Source organism: Talpa occidentalis, unplaced genomic scaffold, assembly GCF_014898055.3.
Source record: "Talpa occidentalis isolate TD23 unplaced genomic scaffold, MPIMG_talOcc4v2.1 talOcc4.13, whole genome shotgun sequence".
In the NCBI taxonomy this organism is placed as follows: domain Eukaryota; kingdom Metazoa; phylum Chordata; class Mammalia; order Eulipotyphla; family Talpidae; genus Talpa; species Talpa occidentalis.
This window is the reverse complement of record NW_023601322.1, coordinates 3,792,535-3,804,041: the sequence shown is the minus strand read 5'-3', so window position 1 is coordinate 3,804,041 and position 11,507 is coordinate 3,792,535. Positions and strand designations below refer to the sequence as shown.

At 43.6% G+C, this 11,507-nt stretch overlaps 2 long non-coding RNA genes across 4 annotated transcripts; one reads left to right on the top strand and one right to left on the bottom strand.

Annotated features, from left to right (window-relative positions):
- Nucleotides 1-925: 925 nt before the first annotated feature.
- On the bottom strand, nucleotides 926-6,650 carry LOC129145667 (uncharacterized). Its single transcript, XR_008551589.1, has 3 exons — nucleotides 6,408-6,650; nucleotides 4,365-4,593; nucleotides 926-1,702 (listed from the first exon to the last, which is right to left on the bottom strand). It is a non-coding gene; the product is annotated as an uncharacterized LOC129145667 (long non-coding RNA).
- An 84-nt stretch (nucleotides 6,651-6,734) lies between these two features.
- On the top strand, nucleotides 6,735-8,065 carry LOC119243755 (uncharacterized). Of its 3 annotated transcripts, none has more exons than XR_008551587.1 (3): nucleotides 6,735-6,837; nucleotides 7,348-7,433; nucleotides 7,531-8,065. It is a non-coding gene; the product is annotated as an uncharacterized LOC119243755 (long non-coding RNA). The 3 variants fall into 3 exon arrangements; XR_005124810.2 differs by having other exon boundaries at nucleotides 6,735-6,847; XR_008551588.1 differs by having other exon boundaries at nucleotides 6,735-7,284; nucleotides 7,371-7,433.
- Nucleotides 8,066-11,507: the final 3,442 nt, after the last annotated feature.

Sequence of the window (11,507 nt, the reverse complement as noted above, 5' to 3'; positions counted from 1 at the left end):
TGCCCAGCGGCCTGTCTCTGGCCAGCCCACCTGCAAAGGCCTGCCCTGAGCAGCCCCTGGGGCTCCGTCCCACCTGCCGAGGGTGTGAACTTAATTTTGCTCAAATACTCTCTTGACCTCTGTCTTCTCTAGAACAGCCTCTGCCAAACTTCTGCTGGAGCATCCAACTCCTCCTGGTTTGACTGTCCAACTCAAGTGCATTTTGTCAGTTGTTTTTTACTCAGCTAAACTCTTAAAAATTTAATATGCCTCAGTGTATATTTTAACATGTTTTAAATATTTCCAGTTAAATAAGTACAAAAGGGAAATAAAAATCGCAGCTACAGTGAAACTCTGGAAATTCTGAACCTGGAGAATTTGAATATATTTTCAGGAATTTCTCTCTACCTCTTCATTTCTTGGTCCATGATCAATCATTACAATCTCACTTGAACATTCTTTCATGTCGATGCGCACACACAGAGCTCAATCCAACATTCACTATGACTCAGGCTTACTTAAAACACTATGGACGAGATTGTGAACACAAAGATACCGCCTTTCCTCTAGCAACTACAGTTAACAGACCCCTGGCTTTAATTAATGCAAGAAGTGATCAGGAAGACATTTTAAAAAGTAAACCAGGAGAAATCACAGAGCAATGAGTGGCCAGTAGATTCCTGAGAACTTGGGAAGCACAGACGTAGGTGTCAGCCCAGACGGTCCGCAGAGGGCAGGCAGTGGGTCCCACCAGAACTGCAAACCCTGGAGTCTTGCAAACGGGAGAGGTGCAAGCATTGGAGTCTGAAGACCCGAGCATAGTTTTATGCAGTATTTGTGGATTACGGACACGTCTTTGATGGGACAGACAGTAGTCATCTAATAGAATTTCTTAGACTTCTTGCTCCATGAGAGTAGTACATTTATTTACCTTCCTGAGCTTTTGATTCCCCCTGCCACTAATTAAGTCAGGAAGATGCACATCATCTCAGAACCCTGGTTGGTGACAGCCACTTTATTCCCTTTGATGCAAAAGTACAAAGTAAGCGAAGGCAAGGAATTGGTGTGAAAAATCACTATTTTTTTTTTTTTTTTTTGCTTTGGGAATATTTTGAGAGATGCGAGGCCCACAGGGCAGTGTGATGCAGTCAGTGAAGGTCGTCTTAGAGGCAGAACGTCTGTTTGTCTGTCTGGTCGCCACCAGCACCTCCAGTAGCACAGCACGTGGCCAAGGAGCTGGTGCTTACGCAACATTTTGAGATGAACAAGCAAAAGGCGGGGAATCCCCACAGAGTACAAAGGCAAATAATGCCAATATTTTTGAAACATGCATTTGATACGTTGGAGAAAAGCAACTCAGTCCAAACTGCCTTCTCCTGCCGTTGTCCACACAGCACATCTTCCAGAGCGGAGAGGCGGCTGTCAGAGGCGGAGCGGGAGGTTCTACATGAAATGGATGTGCTGAGACTTCAGCTCCAGGTCCCACAGAGCTAATCCGTTCTCCAAGAGCGACCGACCAGTGTTTCTACACTGCTTGACTGAAGGCTCAGGGTCTACCATGAGATGGATGGAGATGGGGGTGAGCGTGGGGTGATGACTCTGAAAGTCCCTTTAGATTCAGGGCTGCTGCTCCGTCATGTGCCCAGGAGGAAGCACAGGAGTGTGGTCTGCACGCCTGAGTGGAGGGTTGGCGGCAGAGGCGTTGCTGAGGTGCCGTAGACTCCTAAGGCAAAGTTGAGGACAAGGTAAGTTTTTACAGAAGTTTCCAATCCTAGTGCAACCCCAGGTGAATAAATTGAGTTTTGCTACCGTTTAGAGATACACTGAGGCCTGTTACACATATTGAGTTTATGTGAGCACATAAATCCATGTGGGAGGCCAGTAGTGTACAGAGGCTCAGGAAGAGCTGAGCACTCCCAGGAGATCAGGAAGAGTCTTGGGCAGGGAAAAGGAGGAAGCCACGTATGAGGATATTGATTAGCTCACTTCACACCGACCCACATGGCTGTTTGTGACTGGTCACCCTTAGGTTTCAATTTCATAACCTCGAGGCATTTACAGTCTCAGATTCTGGTTTGCTGAAATAATAACCACCTCCTGCCTGCTTAATTAATTTAGCACTATTATGATACAAAATTTTAGACTCTCAATTTACTCACCTTACAGTTAAATTTGAGCACCTACTTGAAGTCTAGCATCGTCTATAATCTACAACTAAGGGAATGAATGAAATAAAATCTGTGTTCTCAGGACTTACATTTGAATGGGAGGAGAGGAGGCAGATAATAAGAGAATATGTGTATATTATAAATTAATATTAATTGGCAGCCAGATGAGATAGCAGGGATAGAGAAAGGCTGGCAATTGGGTTTGATTCCAGTTTTATAAGCGTGATCCGAGAAAGTGAGGAATTAAGAAATCATTAGCAGAGGGGTAAAATCATGAAACTGGATGAGATAACCCAAAGGCTACAAACAGATTCTCTTAGAGTCCTTCTTTTTACACTAATTTCAATAGATTGCTGCTCTTTTCAAACAGCAAGTTTGAATAGAGAAAAATTGTTACTGGATAGAGCTGAAAATCCCTGATGCCAGCTTGTCCCCAGTTCTAGATCTTAGAATCTAGAATCTCTCTTTGCCTCTCCTGACACCCACCCATTTTATTTGAATGGTTTTGACTGAGTTTGTTTCTTTCAGCCTACCTAACATCCTTTGCATAGGAACCTTAATATTAAACTTGGCTTCAAACAAGCACCACACATTTTCTGCCCTCTTCAAAACTCTTTAGATCCCTTGGCAAAGTTGGAAAGGAAATGCCCTTATTTGACTAGGTCCCTAAAACTACTTTTAAAATGATTTGATTTTAATCTTCTTTTAAAATGGTGAAGGTAGAGATGACAACAAATTGCTCAGCACGTATCGGTTATTCCCTTAAGCAGTGAGATGTATAATAAAGTCTACTTGCAGGCTGTTATATAAAGGTGATTTTAAAGCAAGCCGGATGCCTGCCACGCCATTGCCTGCCTTCCACACCAGCTACATGAAGAATCCTCTCTCGAGACAGTCTGTCAAATATAGGAAAGAAACGGCACTTAGAAATTGTTGTTTGCTGTAGCTGAAGGCTTCCGGTACATTTTTTTCTAGTAATTTGCAGAGAAATTTCAGTGTCAATACCTGTTATTTTCTGTTGCTAAAATCATTAGTTCTGTTTTATTTATCCTTGAAACTAACAAAATACTACTAGCTATTTTGCTGAAACTGTTAATGATTTTCCCCAAAGGCTTAAAAGCAGAGGGATAATGAGCAAAAATCAACGTCAATATATTTTCTCTGATTTCTTCTTACCTAGCAGACATACTTTCCTCTTTTTCAACGTGAAAATTTTATTATTTTGACTCAGTAAAAATCTGCTGAATTCCGAGTTAATCATCAACCTGCAAGTTCTATTGACTTGTCACTTTAGAGGCATCACTAGGCTAGAGAGTTATAAAAACTCCAAAGAGGAGAAATAAAACCAGTATGACAGAGACTATGCCCTAGATCAGCTTAAAACTGAATGCTCATGAAACTTTTATATAAAGCTGAAGGACCAGAGTTGCCTTGTGCTGACAGTCAGACTGTAAGCAACGAGAAGAGCCACGTAGCCTGGAGAATTCATGGAAAGCTTCTCAAAGAAGGACCTGTGACACGGGCTCTGTAGGGGTTATTGCAGATACAGCATTGCTATAATTACCTTTAACATTCAATTTAACAAACATGTACTAAATATCTGCTATGCCAAAGGCATTTTGCGACATCACAGGAAAGTGTAGGCTTCATAAATTCAAGAAAGCACATTGCCTCTGACCTCAGAGGATGGCAAAACTCTGGGGAGTAGGAACCATCATTGACATGAAGAACAAGAACAAATTAACAAAAGTGGAGGCAAATTTTATCATTTTTAAATAACTGAGTAGTGGTCTGCTGTGTATACACACCACGTCTTCCTAATGCACACTTCGGCCCTCAAGCACCTGTGCTGTTCCCACGGCTTGGCTGCTGTTGATGGAGCTGCAGTGAGTGCTGGAGGGCTCACATGCCTTCAGATTCACGCTTTTGTGTTCTCCAGGTAGACCCCTAGGTGTAGAATTGCTGGATCATGTGGTGGATCTATTTTTAAGGTTTTGAGAAACTCTGTACTATTTTCCATTGGCTCTGCATATCTTGGTGGTGGGAGGGGTATGGTAACATATATCTGAAGCAATGTGACCTATCATTCTGAATGATAAATAGTGTTGTAAACCAATGTGACCTCAATTTAAAAAAATAGTAATAAATGTTTAGAAAAGTGGAGAAGCCTGACAAATACTCCTTTGGTGGAGGCTGACATCATGTTGATGCGTGCACCTTTGACGATGTGATGAAAATGGTGGTTGGGTGTGCAGTCTTCCCTCTGATAAGCCATCACCCAGCCTTACAGGGAGAGATACCAGGTGAGTTCCGAGAGTAGGACATCCTGCAGTATTCACAATGCTGTCAAGTCAGCTAAAACAAGATTAATTTGTAAAAATGTCACAGCCAAGAGGAACCAGGGACGACATAACAACTAGATGTTATTTGGTATCCAGGATGGAACCTGTGGCAGAAAAAGGAATTTCAGTCACATCTTAGACAATCAGAATCAATTATGGAATTTAGCTAAAATAATATATCACTATCAGCTAATTATAATATACAATTACATTAAATTAAGTAAACTAAAATAATTAAATATATAATCTATGGTTATATAATATAATGTACCCCACTTATATAAGGTGATAATTATTGGGGAATGGGGTGCACAGGAAACCTCTGGATTTTCTCCTCAATTTTCCTATAAAATGTAAAACTTAAAAAAAATTTGTCTAATAGAAAATATGCAGTCATACTGATTCAAAGGAACTGACGAGTGAAATGTGGAGACAAAGTGGAGTGGAGGAACTAGGGATTTAAAAAAAAAATCCTATCCAAATCAAGAATCCAAAAAAGACAATAAAAAAAGGAAGAAATATGTTTCCTGGCTTATCCCAACACATGTTTCTAAGAGACATTAAAAACATTCAGAATTGCTCAGTGTGTTTTGTGAGACTTTTTATTTGGTATTCTTGTGACAAATACATATTTTTTAATCCCAGATGTGTGTGTGTGTGTATCCTTTAGCTTTATGTTTAGTGCATTTCCAAATATTTTAAATCTCACGGGGGAAGTTCAATTAAGTTTATCTCCCACTGTACAAAGAAATTCTCAAATTTGAAAGAGTTAGCAATGCTTGTTTCAAAGCTGGAAATCAAAATGTAATTTAATCATTTATTTCCAGATGGATTGTTTTCCATTGGAACAGTTAACAAAAGAAGGCTAATTATGAAAGATTGACATAGAAAGGGTACTATTTACACATAAATAGTGTTTCCAAAACTGGAAATCCAGGGAGAGTCACATGGTCTAGGATGGAGGATTCAGCAAAGTCCTGTCCCCTTCATTATGAAAATTACATAATTTTTAAAACTATTTTCCTTTGCTGCCTGAGCTGGACAATGACCTCCACACACGTGAACTGTGCCTGCACAGTGAGTATTTCATTTTATTGAGCCCCCTGTGTGTCTGAGGGTAGGAGACAGGCTTGAATAACCCTGCTTGTCATCAGAACAAAGATCTAAAGAGCTCTGCTTGGTGCACAAGGGCTGGTACTAGACTGATATTATGATGGTCCTGATGGACAGAGAAGTAGGACCAACTCAGAGCAACTGAAGTCATCAGCTAAAAGGCAGCTACTTGTTGAGAAAGCACTAATAAGCAGACAGGGACAGGCAAGGACAGATACAACCTGACTGTGCAGAGGGGCCCCCTGAATTCACATGAACAGGGGCCCTCAGAATAAGCCTCTAAAAAGCAGTCCAAATATAGGCACCACATTTTAAGCCATTTGAGACCCTCATTGGCTTCGTGCCTGTCATCCTGAGACCTTCTCCAGTGTTGCCAGGAGTCACCAGACTCCCTGAGAAGAGGCAGCTGTTTGCCCTGGGGGTGGGGGGGATTCCAGGAGCCCCAGGTCAGTCCCACCCATGGCCTGCCAATCTCCAAACTTCACCAGGAGGCTCCTGACTGTCCTGACTTTTGCTGCCCATTGAGATGCATGCATACCTCAGTATAATGTGGATTCGCATCTCCCAATGTATTCTAGTTATATGCCTGTGGCTTGAGGCAGGAGTGAGGCTTTCCTCCTTTGGGAAAGTCAGCATTCCACACACCCTGATCCCAATAAAACCAGGGGAAAGAGAATTTTGAATTCAGGAAGATCCCTGAGAATCAGAAGCAGATTTTAAGGGAAAAGATGGAGCCTGGCAAGAAAACAGAAGGCAGGTAAGAGGATCAGAGACTGCAGGGGAAGGTGGTTCTGGGCCAGGCTACCTGGTGGAAGGACACAGACTTGGCCATGGAGAGAAGGTGGGAATGTGCTGAAAGAAAGCTCCGGTTCAGCACCTGGGGGGATAGCCCCGGATCCAGAAACTGCTGCGGTGATCTGTGTGGCTTGTCTGAACGTACAGGGACAGTTTCCTCTGCCCTTGACAGAGCAGGGACACAGCCAAGGCATTGCAATGCCTCGAGACAACTAACCCCAGACTGCCAGCTCCCCCAGGGGCTAGGGTGGGAGTGGGGCACAGAGCAGAGAGTCCTGGGGCATGAGAGTTCCATGGAAGCCCCACCCCCATCTCCTCCCAAACAGCACATCACAATGCTCTTCACTCTAAAGAAGCCCACAGGGGTGAGCTGTCAGCTCTTCACAAGCCCCTGCCTTAATAGCAGGATCTGCAGAGTCCCACAGTCTAGGCCCCAAAAGGTAACAAAAGGTAAAACCAAATCCCATGAACAGAGGGCAGACCCACAACTCTCCATGCTTGGATTTTGTGTTTGCTTGTTTGTTGATTTTTGTCACCTGACCTGTCACACACAAAACCTACGCGCAGACTCACACCAGAGGAACCCAAGGGCTTGGCTGGTGTGTAGCCCCCATGTCTGACCCGTCAAGTCCTCCAGCAGAACTTCCCGGGATGCTTGGCAGACTCAGTGGGAACCTGACTCTTGAAATGTGGCTGGTGTGGCCAAGGAGCAACACTTTCATTTACTCTAAACGTAAATGTAATTAGCCACGCAAGGCTACGGCTACTGCATTAGACAGCACGTCTCCGGAGACGCCAAATAAGCGTGATGATGTCACTGGCCATTTGGAAGCAATTTATTGACTATACACTAGGGGAAATATTTTTATCAGAATCTGGAAAGGATGGTGAGTAAGATAAAACATTTTTGTTCCATTCTTTGCCTGCACCTTAACTTCTGTTCACATAAGTTGTGAACTCAACTCAACTTTAGCTGTCGGTGTAACATTTCCCTGTGGACCAGAAATGCTGACAGAGACCGATGTGTCAATGCTCGGTAAGCCCCAGCATTTGATGAGCGATTTTCTTGCCCGTGACAGCTAATACTGACCACTTTAAAATGATGACTCTGCATTTTAAATTTACATGTGCAGTGTTCTGTGAAGAATTCAAAATGCAGCCTCTGCTTTCAGCCTCAGATCCCCGTGTGGTGGCTAAGAGCCTGTGACGCAGAGGGAGAGACTGACAAGCGGCATCATCTCCTGACGTTCTGCATATTTCTCTCTCCTGAGCGGACTTGGAGGAAAGGCAGCACTTAAGATGCTACCGATGACAACCTGCCATTTTCTATCTGGATAAAAATAGCATGAGGGCAGCTTCTTGCCTGAGTCATACTTTGATTATCACACATTCCTGGCCTCCTGCTGCTAAGGCACAGGTAAGAATTTGTAAGGTGTCTTAGGATTTGTTAAACTCTAGCTGAGGATGAGCAGATTGCAAGAGAATAAGAACAACTGCAAAAACATTGCTCTACCTCCTCCAGGCTTCATCCTCCATCACTCGAATTGCGAACACGCATCTAGATTATGTCCAGCTACATACACAAGAATTATTGGCACTTGTGATGCTAGATTTTTCCACCTCTCTATGTAATAAAAAATCTTGGTTAAAAATCCAGGACTTAAGCAAAAAGGCTGAACTGTCATTTAACTTCTGTGCTTCTTGTATTTGGACTGGGTAGTGGTGACACTTGCTAGCTTTATGGAAAGTCCTGGATGATGCCTGAATAGAGTCACCAGTGATGCATCTCCCAGTCTCCCTAGGCTGCTGCACTGATATTTTTAAGTAACCCCAAGTGCAGGCATATATATATATATATATATATATATATATTTTTTTTTTTAAAGTAAAATTATGCTGCTATTGTCTACTGATGTAAAATGGGAATGAATTTACTAAGATTTGGTATTTTTCAAATATGTACATAGAATACTTCCCACTGAAGGTATGATTCTTATCAGATCTGGTGTTCAGTGGTAAGTTACGGCTATGACAGTGGGTGTTACAAAAAGTGCACTAATTTTTCTAAAATCCGTAATGTGGGAGGACAATGCATTGAAGCACTTTGCTATGGACTGAACTGTGGACTCCCCCAATTCATATGTTGAAGCGTTAACACCCCGAGGTGATGGTATTTGCAGGCAGGGCTTTTAGGAGATGATTAAAGTTAAAGGCGTCCATAAGGACGTGGCTGTAACACAAAAGGACTGAGGCATTTACAAGCAGAAAGAGAACTGCAGGTCAGAGAGGACACTTTGAACCCAGCCTGTGGCACCCTGGCCTCACACTTGTGGTTCCATTTGGTTTAAGTCTCCAGTCTCTGTCTCTTTGCTATAGCAGTCCAAGCAGATGGAGACATGTGCTCCCCCATTTAGAGCAGTCACCCCCAAGTCTGGGTTCCTGTAGGGGTTTTTAACAGCCCCTTTTGAGAGCTGGCCTGCCCAACCAAATGCTATCTTGTATGAAAGGGTTTTCATGAGATACTTTCCTTGACTCAAGACAAAACTATTATATTAGTTGAGGTCTACAGGCTTTAAAAATAAAGCTAGCAACACCCCTAAATTATAATACAGGTGTTAGAAATGACGTGTCAATTCTCCATTTAAAACAAAAAGGTGAGTCCAGTCACGTATGTGTAAAGACAAGTCTACAACTGTGTCTTGGAAGCGCCCCAGGAATGCCTGCTCACTCCAGGTAACTCAGGGCCACGCCTGGCTGGCCCAAAGCTGTTGGCTGTGGCTCCATGGGGTCTAGGGGAATTCGGACACTCCAGCTGGCATCTACCCAGGGCCAGTCACAGGAAAGCCGCTGGGTCCATTGAGCCTCCTGCACACGCTCACCTGGTGATAACCCCCGCCAAGGGGAAGTGGCACCCTTGCCTGCTGTAGTTGGGTACTTTGAGCCTCCATTCTCACTGTGGACAATTTTCTTGGTTTATCGTGTATGTGCATGGATGAGTGTGTACGTAAGGGTGTAGCTCTCAGATGGATTTGAATTGTGGGCTGCTGAAATTTAGATTCCCTGGAGATTGTATGTGTGTGCATCTATGTATAAATGTGTGTATCTATCCTTTTTCAAAAGGGGGTTTTTAATTCTGCTGGACATTGAAGGTAGGCTTCTCTATACATATATGAGACTTTTTTTGGGGGGGTTACTTTCCCAACTTTTATCAAGTTCCACTGAACATATTAAGTTCCACTCCTTCTAGAACCAGACCAGCACTGTTCCCAAGAGGTGCTGACTGGACAGGTGCATTTTACTAGGAGATCCCTGTTGGCAAATGTGCTCACATGCGTGATGCCCACCCAGTGTTTGTGAGTGAAACATCAAGCATTCCTCTCTGAAGCTGGGGATTTGCATGCTTGGATAATTCTTCAGTTCCAAGGAAAACAGGAGAAAATGTCTGTAATGAGCCTGATGAAGTTATCCAGGGAGGTTAAACTTGACCATCCTGTTGAAACTCCTCCCTGAAGCATCCTCCGTAACCTGGTGACATGAAAGGCTTTCTGCTGGACTGTCCTGTCTTTTTCTTCACTTATACTTTACTCAACGTAAAGTGTTATCTTTCTCACAGTTAATCCAAAGAACTACTCAGGCTGAATTCTATTAACATATAGAAACCAGTTAGGCAAATATCTCAAATGAACAGACTTCAATTTCTCTAGGCTCTTTTTTTTTTTTGGAAATCAAGTGTTTTCATTGGAAATGATATCTATGATTGGTTCTACATCTGATGGGGTGGGTATTACTTCTGCAAATAGTCAAGCAGCTTTCTGTCTTCTGTGTGGGTCTTTGGAGCAGCTTTTATTTTCTAAAAGATAATTTCACTGTTGGGACCTCCCTGGTGGCACAGGGGTTAAAGGCTCTATCACCAGCCACTGCAGCACATGTTCGATCCCAGGCCAGGGAGTTACCCACATGGCGCAGCAGACCTCTCCTGTCTTGACCTTTGTTCCCCTCAGCAGTGTATTTCAGTAGATCCACCTGTTCTGCTCCCCACTCTGTCTCTGGTGAATCCTCTTACCCTCCTCACCCCCACACCTCTGGCCTACACCCCAGTTCTTTTATGCATAAATAAATAAAATAAATCTTAAAATAAAAAAAGACAACTTCGTGTTGCATTGTTCCTCAGAGCCACTCAGAGGATAGCCATTCAGATATTCCAGAATTTAAATGATGGCTTTTTAAAATATTTGTGTATCCTGAAGCACTTGGATACAGCATGGTTTTATTTCTGACTTGTCCAGCCATTGTTCATAAAGCCGTTGGAAATGCGCGGGGACTGGCACTGTCCTGGTAGAGTACGGATAAGGCTCTGCTGAGCGATCATCATAAGAATTTCTTAGATCATTTCTCAGTGCTCTGTGAGAATTCCCTTCTGACAACACTTCAGTCATGAGCTGTGGAATCTACAAAGACAACATCTGTGTGTGGTTGAGGATATTGCTACTGGAGTATGTGAGTCTTGGGCAGACCAAACCTTTTGAGGGTGAACTAAAAGTAAGCTCTGGAAACATTCCCATCACTAGTTGCGATCTGTCATTTTCAATCAACCAGCAGTTTCTCTGAGCATCTGTCACGTGCCAGACATTGTTCTGGTCAATAGTAGAAAGGCAGGCACTTCCTTCCCCATGTAGTTTCCAAAACACAGAGCTTAGTTACCACATTAGAAAGAAATGCAGCTTTTTCTTATAGTCATCTGTAGGGTAAGGTAAAAGGTATCGGGCTTTTCTGCCCTCCCACCATCAGGATAGATGAGGGAACCCTGTGATCCTGAATGCATGCCTGATGGCGGCACCTGAAGTGGGAACACCTGGGCTGAGAGACTGGACCTTTTAAGGGCGGCGTCACGGGGACGCCAGCAGCAGCAGTAGTGATCGACAGGGCTGGGGGCAGTTGTAGCAGGAACAACCTCATATGTCATGTGCAAAGTTCCAGCTCTCTAGGCCAGAAACGCCCAGCCACACAGCCCCCGACTTGGCTGGCAACTGCAGGGGGTATGTGGACTCGGCACAGGGACGAGGCTAGGCCCAGAGGCAGGTAACGCGGCCACCCAGCCCGCCAGGCCACC